Below are 11,957 nucleotides of genomic sequence, written 5' to 3'. Positions count from 1 at the left end.
TTAGAAGTTACATAATATCTGTTGTCTCTCTTTCATGTTTTCAGACATTTCTGATTATTGCTTAGATCATTGCTGGGGTGGGTATAGGGGGAAGAAATGATGATGAATGAAGATTTGACTTGGAAGGTGAGCAAACAATGTGGTAATCAGAGATATGTTGTAGAAGTGAGCACCTGAATCTTGTATAATTATGTTAACCATTGTTACCCCAATACATTTAATTTTAAAATTGCCCAGATTTGTTAATTTAATAGATGTTAAAACATCTTGACATTCTACCACTTCCTTTTTATTTTTTATTTTTTTGTTGATTTTAGAGAGAGAAGATGGGAGAGAGAGAGAAAGACAGGAATATTTATCTATTCCTGTATGGGTCCTGACCGGGGATTAAACTGGCAACCTCTGCACTTCCAGATGATACTCTAACCAACCGAACTATCTGACCAGGGCTCTACCATTTCTTCTTAATTGATTAACAAATAATTACATAGATTAAGATTTCATCTTATAATTTATATTCCCACCTTGAAGTATAGTTCATAAAGAAAAGATTAGAAAAAGAAAAGAAATCTTGATTATTGGGCGTTATATGCAAGTTTTCAAAATAACCAGTTGATTCCCTAGCATCCTCATAGGTAACCTATCAATGCTTATTTTAGTATGATTGTAAACTCATGAATATAAGTGAATGTGATGCATTTTAATTAATTGCATTATTGTTAATGATTCTCAAATTTCCTCTCTTTGTCTAGCACCAGGCTATTGTAGTTTGTTTCAGAATCATTTTGACCTGTCTTTATTGAATGAAATGGTTTTCAAATACTGCAAGAATTTCTCAATTTTTTTTTGCTATGTAATGACTACAAATATGCCATACTTTTATGTTTAATCTGCATAATTAACACTTTTCTATTTCTTTCTTTAGTCTAGACCAAACTATAACCAGGGTTTTCATTTTGAACCTTCAGTAAAGACAAATCCACTGCCCTACTGGCAGCACATACTGCCTACTTTTACAAATACAGCGTTATTGGAACACAGCAACACCCATTCATTACTGCATTGTTTATGAGCTTTGACACAATAACAAGCTAGAGTAGTTGCAATAAAGACAGACTCTTTATCCAATAAGCCTTAAATATTTATTATCTGATCTTTTACAGAAAAGTTTGTTGATCCATAGTCCTAGACAATCAACATAATAAAATATGCCCTTATTTTAGTATTTGCCAGTTTCTGTTATGTAAACGCCCCCACTATGCAAATTCCAAACAATCAACATGATATTATTGGAGGCAGGGTTGGGAATAACTGCACATTAACAGACTACTTATACTATTTTCACCATATAGATAAATAACTTCAATAGTAGACAATAGCAAACTAGTAAAATTATTAGAAATTGCTGAATTTTAAAAATATATATTTTTATTATTAAAATTATTTAGTTAGCCATAAGGTTATACAATTTAATTTTTAATAATAGCTTTGTTTAAAACATACTCTGAAGAGTACTGAGAATTTAACAATCAGCTCTCACGAGTTAGTGTAAGTCAGCTCCGATTCACTTTTATATTCCAATAATCATCTCTTTAATTAAAGCATACAAGGTTTGATTTTGAACCCCTAGTAGAGACAAATCCACTGCCCAACTGTTAGTATATTTTATTGGCTGGCAAGTTACCTATGAATTAATAGACTCTAATATTAAGCCTTACTCAGAAAGATTTTTTAAAATAAATACTTCAGTATAATTACATTTTAAGACTATAAATATAGTCATAAAGATGCCTCTTGCAGAAAAAAAGAACAATTTGGTTACATCTAAAGAATCTTTGGGACTTGAGAAGACTTGTTTGAAAGTTTTAATAAATTTAAGAAAAAACAACATGTATTTAAACGTTGGAATGCTGTCTTTACCTGCTGGTTATCCGGCAAATCACCACAGGCAGAGTCGTGAGTGGTTTCCTAGGATCAGAGTGGAGGCTAGTAGAGCATAAGTATAATATTCCCATCTTATAACCAATGACAAATATTTATGATTTATCAAAGAACTTACGAGTTCAGAGACTGGTCATAGCCTCTCTCCATCCTTCGCAATATGGAGTGCCAAATAAATTACTAGTACTTGATTATAACTGAATATGAGATTAAGCCTTCAAACCATCCCTGATGAAATATATCTCACAGATTATTTGCATATACATTTTCCTTGTTTTTAACATAATTCCGATTTTCTAAAGAATTCTATATACTTTTAGAATAACTTTTGAAAGATCTTAAATTTTGGTTGCTAGATATAGAATAATGCTTAGCATTTCTAAATTTTAGCATCAGGTAGGTAGAGATTGTGAGAAGCAACAACCAGTCCACATAATATTATAAAAATGCAGAGTATAACTGGATGTTGCAATGGGAAGTATCATTTAAATTTATCATTGTCTTGACTTAGGGTAGGCATCCGTGAGTCCACTCAAATATTCTTCCACTGGTTAAACATATCAAACCGAAAATTTTGGTTGAGAGAAAGAATTAGACATTTCATACCCTGACTATATTGTTAGCAATAGTCATCAGACAAAATATGAGAAAGCTCTCCACATTATGCCTTGCGATCCAGGAAAAACAAACAGCAGCTCCTTCCTTCTAAGACTTGACAAAGTGGTTTTCTTTGATCAAAAACATGAACCACACTCTAAAATATGGTCATTGGAAGAATTTAAGGCAAGGAGATGTTCAAATCTGCCTAGTCTGGCATTCAGTGCAGCACCTGAAAAGAAATTATTCAAATACAAAGGAATTACCATGTGAATGGTGTTCCTGCACAATTTCTGCATATGCTGCCTTGCATTTTTATCAAGACAACAAACATAAACCAGCGTGAGAAAGCAGGTGCCTTTTTTCCCAAATCTTTTGAACATCAGTATTTCCCAGTAGTTAACTGCATGTGATAATGACCAGAGCACAGAAACGTTTTGATTTGGATCCAAACTCTTCACCCAGAAATAGCTTTTTGTTGTATATTTTAAGCTTGGAGCTTTTGATCCAGATTTCATTATATGGCAGATCATTTAAATAAGAAGACAAGGCGGTTGATTGAGAGGGAACTTCATAAGATGTTGGAGTCTCAAAGAACATTTCCGCTCAGAGGGATTTCTTTTTTGGAGCCAAATTCAGATCCCACCTACTGAGTTAGAGCAATTAATTATTAACCACAGACATATTAAAATTACAAGATATCAGGTTGACAGCATATTACAATGAGCTTTCAAATTGTGATTTCCCAACCTAATGATAATGGTAAGACAGGACTGAATGGCAAATTGCTATTGCTTTCAGTTGAAAATTTGAAAGTGCTGTGCCCTGATCACTTGTTACAGAGAACTGCTATTCATTCAGCAGCACTCCTAGCAGAAATAAACACAGGGTCTGGTGTGGTGGCAGCTGAGATGTTAATTCACAAGACAGCAAGCAGAGAGAAGCTGCTAAGTGGCACAGTAGGTTAATGATGCACTACAGTGCTTCACCATGGGAGACATATGGGTTGATTCTGGCATTGTTCACAAGTGAAAATTGGTTTACCAATCTTAGCTTGGTCCCTAGTGGACAGTTGTCCCTGCCTTAGACCTCCTCAGATGTCCTAATTTTCTGCACAGGAGAGGTTCAAGTGTGGAGGAGCAGGAGGGTTACTTATGAGAGTGCAATTGGCTTGGCAGAGTCAGAGGAGGAAATCGGCCCAATATCTTCCTCCTTTTCATTCCGGTTCCTGCCAGTATCTCATTTTCACAAGCATAAAAATCCACTCAGAAGAGCAAAGGAAGAAAGGCAATAAACAAGGCCAATTTCCTTTTTGATAAAACTACATCCCCAAAGAGCTAAGGGGTTTAACATTAATTTATTAAAAAGAGAATACTTGTTTGTAATAGGCCTTGCCTGTGGTACAAAGAGCTTAAGAAGGGAATAGCTTGTCAGAAATATGCATTTGCCAGAATAGTTACATGAGATGTGATTGTGTGTAACTCAGATCATTATAACGCTCATGCTTTTAGTACCAAGAGGATGTGTGGAATAATACTTATAATTTAAAATGTATTTGTATATTATAGAAAACAATATTTTTTACACCAAATCAAAACCTTCTTTTTATAGACAGCTACTTAATTTACTCCCCCATGGGAAGAAAAGTCACAAGGAATAAACACTTAAAATTGCAAGTAAAATTATGAGAAAAAGTTTAACAGAAACTTTATACATAAAAAACTAAAAAGGAAAATAGGAGAAAATTAAAGAAGTGAATAATTTAGAATTTGTCAAAAACTGTAGCAGTACAGATAATGCATTGATAGAAGAGTGAAATTAAATACAAGACTAAGAAGATATAGTTATAAAAAATAGCAGACTTAGCATTTAATACAAATTAGAGGCAAATATCTATAAGACTTATTAAACTGACAAAAAAAGAAAAAATACTGAGTCTATGAATTTCAGGATGTTCAGATATTTTTAACTTCTAAAGTTATTTTAATATAGTCTCATTAATTCTGCCTTTAACCATTATACATTCTCAATCATATTTTTTTCATTTAACTAAATTTTAGAATGCTTCATTGATTCAATATTAAAAGAATGTACTCAGTAGGCAAATACATCAGAAAAGAGAATCTATCTGTACATAAAATTCTTTAAAAAAATAGCTTTAGGAAGAAAAAGTATAATAGAAATATATACTTTTTTAAATTCTGCTTAAGAGCTTCTCATCATTTACAATACTATCTAGAGCAGTGGTCCCCAACCTTTTTTGGGCCATGGACTGCTTTAATGTCAGAAAATATTTTCACGGACTGGCCTTTAGGGTGGGATGGATCATGTATCACGTGATCGAGACAAGCGTCAAGAGTGAGTCTTAGATGGATGTAACAGAGGGAATCTGGTCATTTTTTAAAAATAAAACATCATTCAGACTTAAATATAAATAAAACGGAAATAATGTAAGTTATTTATTCTTTCTCTGAGGACCGGTTCCAAATGGCCCATGGACCGGTATCGGTCCACAGCCCGGGGGTTGGGGACCACTGATGTAGAGCATAAGCAGTGCTACATGGGCCAACTTGTTTCTACTCTAGTGCTGCACCTGATTTTAGAAAGAAGGAGTAATGGGGAAAGCCACTAGCTTTGACTTTCAAAACGCTCTCTCTCAGGACTGTGGCTATGCCCAGCTCAAATCAACTATCTGAAAAAGACAGCCATTTTGAAAAGAGATTTAGCTGACTCTTCGCCCACAAGGTTTCATCATGAACAATAGTGGCATTTACTCACACAGTGCTAGAGAAATTCTGTAGCATGTGAACTGTCCATCTCTTTAGTTCACTTGATATATTTGCTCCACTCTGGGCTTCTTGTCCTCACCAAGAGTAGCATCAACTAATGTTTGATTTTTCCAGGTTCTCTAGTGATTTTTGCTGGTTTATCTTGTGCTTTATAATTTTTGAAAGTTCTAAAGACCAGTAAACCTGTTCTCTTAAATTGTTTATAATTTTGCTCTTACTTATTACACTGAAGAGAATAAAATTTAAGATTGTCCATAATGTCAGTATCTCCGGTAAGTAAAGGGAGCTCTGAACAAATATAAGAGACAAAGTTGAGAGTGCAATATTTATAAAAAGTAAAGATAATCTACTTACTATCAAATAGACACCTGTGGTTTGATAAGGTTTTAGAATATAGGAAAAGATATAAATACTATGTGAAAGAACCCACAGAGGAGGCTAACAATCAAGATTAAGAACCAATTAAGAAAGTAAATAGGAAAAAATGAAATCATTTCTAAAAGAGGAGCTTAATAAACTCACCTTAAAACACGGCATGTCATTTGTATGTGAATTCACAGAATGATAGAACAGAGAATTGTGGAGCTAGAATATCCTTTGAGTTCTTCTAATCCCAATTTATTTAGCCACCAAGAAGTTATGTCGAGGGGGTAGGATATATTCAGTAGACAATACTTCAAATAGGAGAATCAAAGAGAAAATGATAAATTTATAACCATCACATTAAAAAGGAAATGGAAAAAATTTTGCATTTTTCAAGTGCAAAATAATTTACTTATTTTAAAGATGGTAGACATCAAAATGGAGTTCACATTTTTCTTTTCTTGGAACTTGGGCTCATTCTCTCTAAAAACAGTCAGCTTCCTGAAGTTAATACTATCTATTATTTACTTCCAACAAGATTCATTCATTAATGGTTTGTCCTCTAATTCCTACTCCTGTTCCTACATCTACAGCAAGTTTCCAAGTGAGTTTTCACAATCCTGTTTTACTCACATCAGTCTAAGTCGCTCTTTGGATTGCCTTCACAGTCTAGGCCCATTCCAATCTAATCTATTTTTATTTCCTTATTAGAAAGCTCCTTTGGTTCACAGTGGTCTCTTCTCCAAGAACAATGAATTCATTAGGAATTCTAAAGCAATCAAAATCATGCCTTGGAGTTTCTCATTTGATTTTATATGGTTATAAATTCTTTGTGTGTCTTTGTCTAGTTTCCTCAAAAAGAAAATGTTAAGATTAAGAAAAAGAACCATATGACAGAGTAGCTTATACAATAAACATTTTGATATATTTCTCTTTTGACTTTACACATTTATTTTGATACTATACCAGGATACCATGCACACTGCCTTGCCCATTGGAGTAGCTTAATAAAGCTATGTTTGAATGAATGTTCACCATAAAATAATTACATCTCTTCTCTGTCTTCTCTGTTAAAAGATTATCCTCCCCAATTCTAATAAGATATTTACAACGTTCATAAAATTTAAATGGAGCACAAAGCAGAGTCATTTAATTCTCTATTAATCTGATGATGACAGATTGTAAACGTAATGAGACAGCATTTTGAGTACTTCATTTAACACTTTTAAAATTATGATACAACTCCAGTGCAATTTTGGATTCTTGCAAAATAAATTGTGACAAACTTGAAATTCTTTAAAATGCTTCAAGAACATCCCTATATAAAGCATTAGATAAGAATAGTTTTTGTTTAATTTAGGCAAAGTTGAATGCCTAATTAAAAATATTTATGCATCAGAGTACTCATATAATACAACCTAAATATATCAAAAACTTAGGTTATTTAAAACATTGAGCTATTTAGAACCTATAGCTACAAATTGGTGGAACTTTGTTCTATTTGCATTCTTCCAGTGTAAGTAATTTTAAATATAAGGCCACCATAAATAGAGCAGTTATTCATAGAAAGATAATTTTCCTGGAATAAAATAATGTTTGAAATATATATATATAAATTTTTTTGTGTTTTCATTATACACTAATGTTGAAAAACCAAATAAAATCAGGCAAATTACTATGTTGCACACCACTTTATCTTATCTAATTTAGAACCATTAGTTTGTTTCATGTAAATACAAGTCATCTTTTCAAAGATGCTCAGATTTTGAAGTAAAAGAGTGCTATCTCTGCCTGTCTCGATGGTTCTCTTTCAACATCCAATCTTATAAGCTTCAACTTGATATTTCTCCACAAAAATTGAAAGAGAGGCAGGGAGGGAGGGAGGGAGGGAGGGAGGAAGGAAGGAAGGAAGGAAGGAAGGAAGGAAGGAAGGAAGGAAGGAAGGAAGGAAGGAAGGAAGGAAGGAAGGAAGGAGCAGAAATAACAAAAGGAAGAAAAGAAAACACTTAAAGGGAAAGGGCTGACCACTAATGGCACAACACCTTCTGGGAGATGTGTTTCCTTCTTCACAGAAAAGCTTTCAATATTCACCTTTGCAGAGTGGAATATGAAAGATTTAGGGTAAGATATTTTGAAATTAATGTCAAAATTACATCTACCACTAGACTCCTCCAATCAGAGGACCATGTTGACTAAATTGTTGAAATGTTCTCCAAGGATCTAGAGCTTATCCAGATCCAGTCACTGACTCAATTAACTCTAAAGCAAGAAACTAATATTTTGCTCTAAAATAATAATGGAAATGCAAAAAAGTTTAACCCTTTGTACAATATTGTCTTTAATCAGTTATACATAGTAACAGGGATTAATGGGTTTTGTGAAAATTGTTATGGAGAATGCAATCAAGAAGTGAATAAACGTGACTGCTATTTACTTAAATTGCATGAAGTCAGGAGGTACCTTCAATAATTAGGATTTTGTTGGTTTGCTCTTTTAAAATGCAGTCCCTGACCACAAATTCCTTAAACTCAAATGAGATAAATAAATCACAAGATGACATCAATAATCATATTTAGTGCTTAGAATCTCTCAACTCTTTGCTGTTCCTATAGAGAATATGTGTTTCCTGACCTGGATCAAGCTTATCAACTCACTATCTATTCTTTGTTTGAGTAAAGAGCCGCTAATAATCATAATTATAAAGCAGTTTTTTTCTTAGACATCATGCTTTCCATTGTTAGAAACACAAACTGACCAGATATAATATTAGATGTCTAATTAATGCAACCAAAGGGAATAAATTTGTTAGAAGAAATTTTACTTCCAGAGAATGAGTTTACTTGAAAGCAACCTCACCGAAAATACTTTGATATTCTACATCAAAATTATTTGCATCACACTGATTTCCAGCTCTTATTTGTGATAACAAATCTAAATTTCCTTTAAGAAATTTGTAAGGTATGGATCTTCTTCTTCCTAATCCTCATGAAAGACAGGCTGAAAATATAGTAGAATAGAATAATATTGCTCTAAAAATGATAATTGCAAGACAGTGGTCCCTCGTCTATGGTGAGGGTTAGGGTCCAGAATCCCGCAATATAGCAAAAAATCCACGATATAAATTTAGATATATATAATATAAAAATCCGCAAAAACAGTGAGACCATGAAAAGGGAACTGAAATATGGTTAGGGAGAACTGTATCTGGATTTGCCAAGTGTCTTAGGCGTGAAATACTCTAAAAGATGAGTCAAGTCCTGCCCTGCACCATACTATCTAAATTTAATGGAATAACTTCACACTAAATGACATATTTCTAGTTGCAGCTTAATTTGCCATGTTTTCTGTTTGCTTATGTGCATCATATACTGCAGTATCATATTCTGTCCCTTAAAACAAACCAAAATTTTTTAGTCTGGCTAATAAGTGCCAAGTACAGGTGGGTGATACAGTATCCTCAGGCTTGTAGGTAGTTGTGATAACATTTAGATGCAGCTTTTATCAAGCCAACTGGGAATGACAATTCAATATCTTTCCATTGTTAGAAACACAAACTGACAGAGGATTCATCCAAATAACAATATAGTAAAGTAACAAACAATTCTTTCATGTCCAATATAACTGGTAACATTGGCTCATTCACTACATCTACCAAAATTATGAAAACACATACTTTCTTTTAACTGAATTTATTAGGGTGACACTAGTTAACACAATCATATAGGTTTCAGGTGCCCAGTTCTACAACACATACTTTTACAATGGTATATAATTGGTGGTTAAAGGTATCTTATTAAAGCTTGCTAAAGGGGGTGGTTTGTGCATGGGAAGGGCAATGCAAATTTGTATTTTTTAATTCATGTGTTTATCTTTTAACCATGTCTGAGGATATAAGCAAGAATTGTTTGCTGAAATAATTCACTACTAGAGTCTTCCCCATCTCTTCCTTTTGCTGGTACATAGCATTACCAATACTCTTTTTTGTGCAACATTTTAAAAAAATATGTATATAAATTAGTATATGACAATTATTATGCACTAACAAATGGAATATTACTTCCTAATGAAAGAAGAATAAAAAGTAAATGTTTAAAATGTGAGACCCAAACTTCATATATTGTAAAGCAACATGTTAATAACAGTTATAATGAAACATGACTGGATATAGTTGATATGCTAACTTCTAAACCAGAGTATTTTGATCAGTTTTGTATTATTCCCTTATCATACTACTAGATATATAGTTATTTCTTAATAAATGCTTATTAGAGCAAATTAATTATAGACATTTCAGGTAGAGCTATGATATTAATAAATGAACTAGATTTGATCCAATTGCTTCATTATCACATATTGTCTTTTTATAGCAGACAAATTTTTAAAGAACCCTAAATCATTGCAGAAAATAATTTATCACAAGTGTTATTTCCTCAAAGAGGTAATTAGGTTAAGAGCTAGTATCATTCTATAGTACAGAAATGATCTTTGAATGAAGGACAGGAATGAAATGACAGTAGATAGCTTGCAAATTGGCACTTAGGAAATTTCTCACAAATATTCTGAGACAATGCCATTTTAAATTATAGGAAATAAAAAATTCTTAAGTCTCTTTTTATTTTTGCCTTAGAGATAGGAGACTGTATTAGGGACTCTAATATCCCTATATTTCTAAAGTTGTCTTCCCATTATGCACCATAATAGAGAAGATGATAAGCTTAAGGTAGATGTGTAGTTCTCAATGTTTTTAGCCTAATTTTAAGAATAAACTATTCATGGCATGAAGTAACTGGTACACATTACTTGTATTGGCTACACAGAATGTCAGAAATAGGAGTGTTATTTAAAATTGTAGCCCTCATATTAACTTCAGTACCAAAAAAATAGAATCACTGTTGACAGAAATGCTAAAGGGCATGAGATGTTCTCATTCAAGTTCAGGCCTGCCCTGACATTCAAAAGGAGTTTCTCAGCTAAAAGAAATATAAGACCTTCAAAAACCTGTCTTAAAAGTAGTTAAGGAAGAAAGAAAGATGAACCCACTTATAGTTTTCCTCCTCTCTAAACCTCTGTCTTCTGATTATGTTCTGTAGAAATATGTGCCCTTTTTTGATATGCCAAAAGGAGTTTGCCTGCATTTCTTTACCACCAAAGACCATGATTTTTTGGTTGCTTTTGCAGATAAAAAGCCACAGATTATTTGTTAGATGAACCTCTTTGTTATACTATCTGAAGGGTTCTGAAAAAAAACCAACGTCATATTCATCCAAAGAAAGGAAAAGAAACATAACATCACTGATTCAATGTGATAGCTTTTTGTAAGAAAGAATTAAAATAGCATAATTTCAGCAATTTACTTTTTTTACACTAATACCAGAGTTCATTATTTTATACAATTGAAGCACTTTAGAACCTCTCATATGCTTTCAATCTATTACTTACTAGTTGGCAATTACTACTTTATCTCCAGTCTTTATACTCTTAAGAATTTAAACTCATAAAACAACATTGATCTTATAGTTGTGTAAAAACCACAGGAAAAGAATAATTATCTTTCTTTATCAAGCCACACTTGTGAACATTTTTATTTTTATTGTACTTATTATACTTTAACATGTTTTAAAATTAAGGTGGATTTGCATGCTTTTTTTGGAAAAAGGGGAGAAATAAAGAAATCTATTCTCAAAGGATTAAATGGGGAAAGTACATTCTAAGGGTATCAAAAAACATTGAGATAACTGCCCATGTTGCAAAATGAAGTTTATGGGAGCAAAAATGGTGATGGACAAAGACTTGACTTAGGGATTTGGGGGTGAACACACAATACAATCTACAAGATGTGTTGTAGAGTTGGGCACCTCAAACCTGTATAACTGTATTACCTAGTGCCACCCTATAAATTCAATTAAAAATTAAAATATAAAAATAAGTAAAAAATTAAAAAGTTCCTGAATTAAAGTTAATGCCGCCAGAGGTCTATGCCCAGATGCAATACAGTGATGCTACAACATGACCTTACTGAGGTGTTGAAGGGACCAATTCATGTGAGAAGAATCAAAGGGCATAAGCAGGCATCCCAAAATATGGCCTGTGGGCCGCATGTGGCCCCCTGAGGCCATTTATCTGGCCCTCCGCCGCACTTCCGGAAGGGGCACCTCTTTCATTGGTGGTCAGTGAGAGGAGCACTGTATGTGGCGGCCCTCCAATGGTCTGAGGGATAGTGAACTGGTTCCCTGTGTAAAAAGTTTGGGGACCCCTGGAACAAAAAGT

The sequence above is a fragment of the Saccopteryx leptura genome, chromosome 2 (assembly GCF_036850995.1).
Source record: "Saccopteryx leptura isolate mSacLep1 chromosome 2, mSacLep1_pri_phased_curated, whole genome shotgun sequence".
NCBI lineage: Eukaryota > Metazoa > Chordata > Mammalia > Chiroptera > Emballonuridae > Saccopteryx > Saccopteryx leptura.
The sequence above is the reverse complement of the archived record's forward strand: the minus strand, read 5'-3'. Positions refer to the sequence as shown.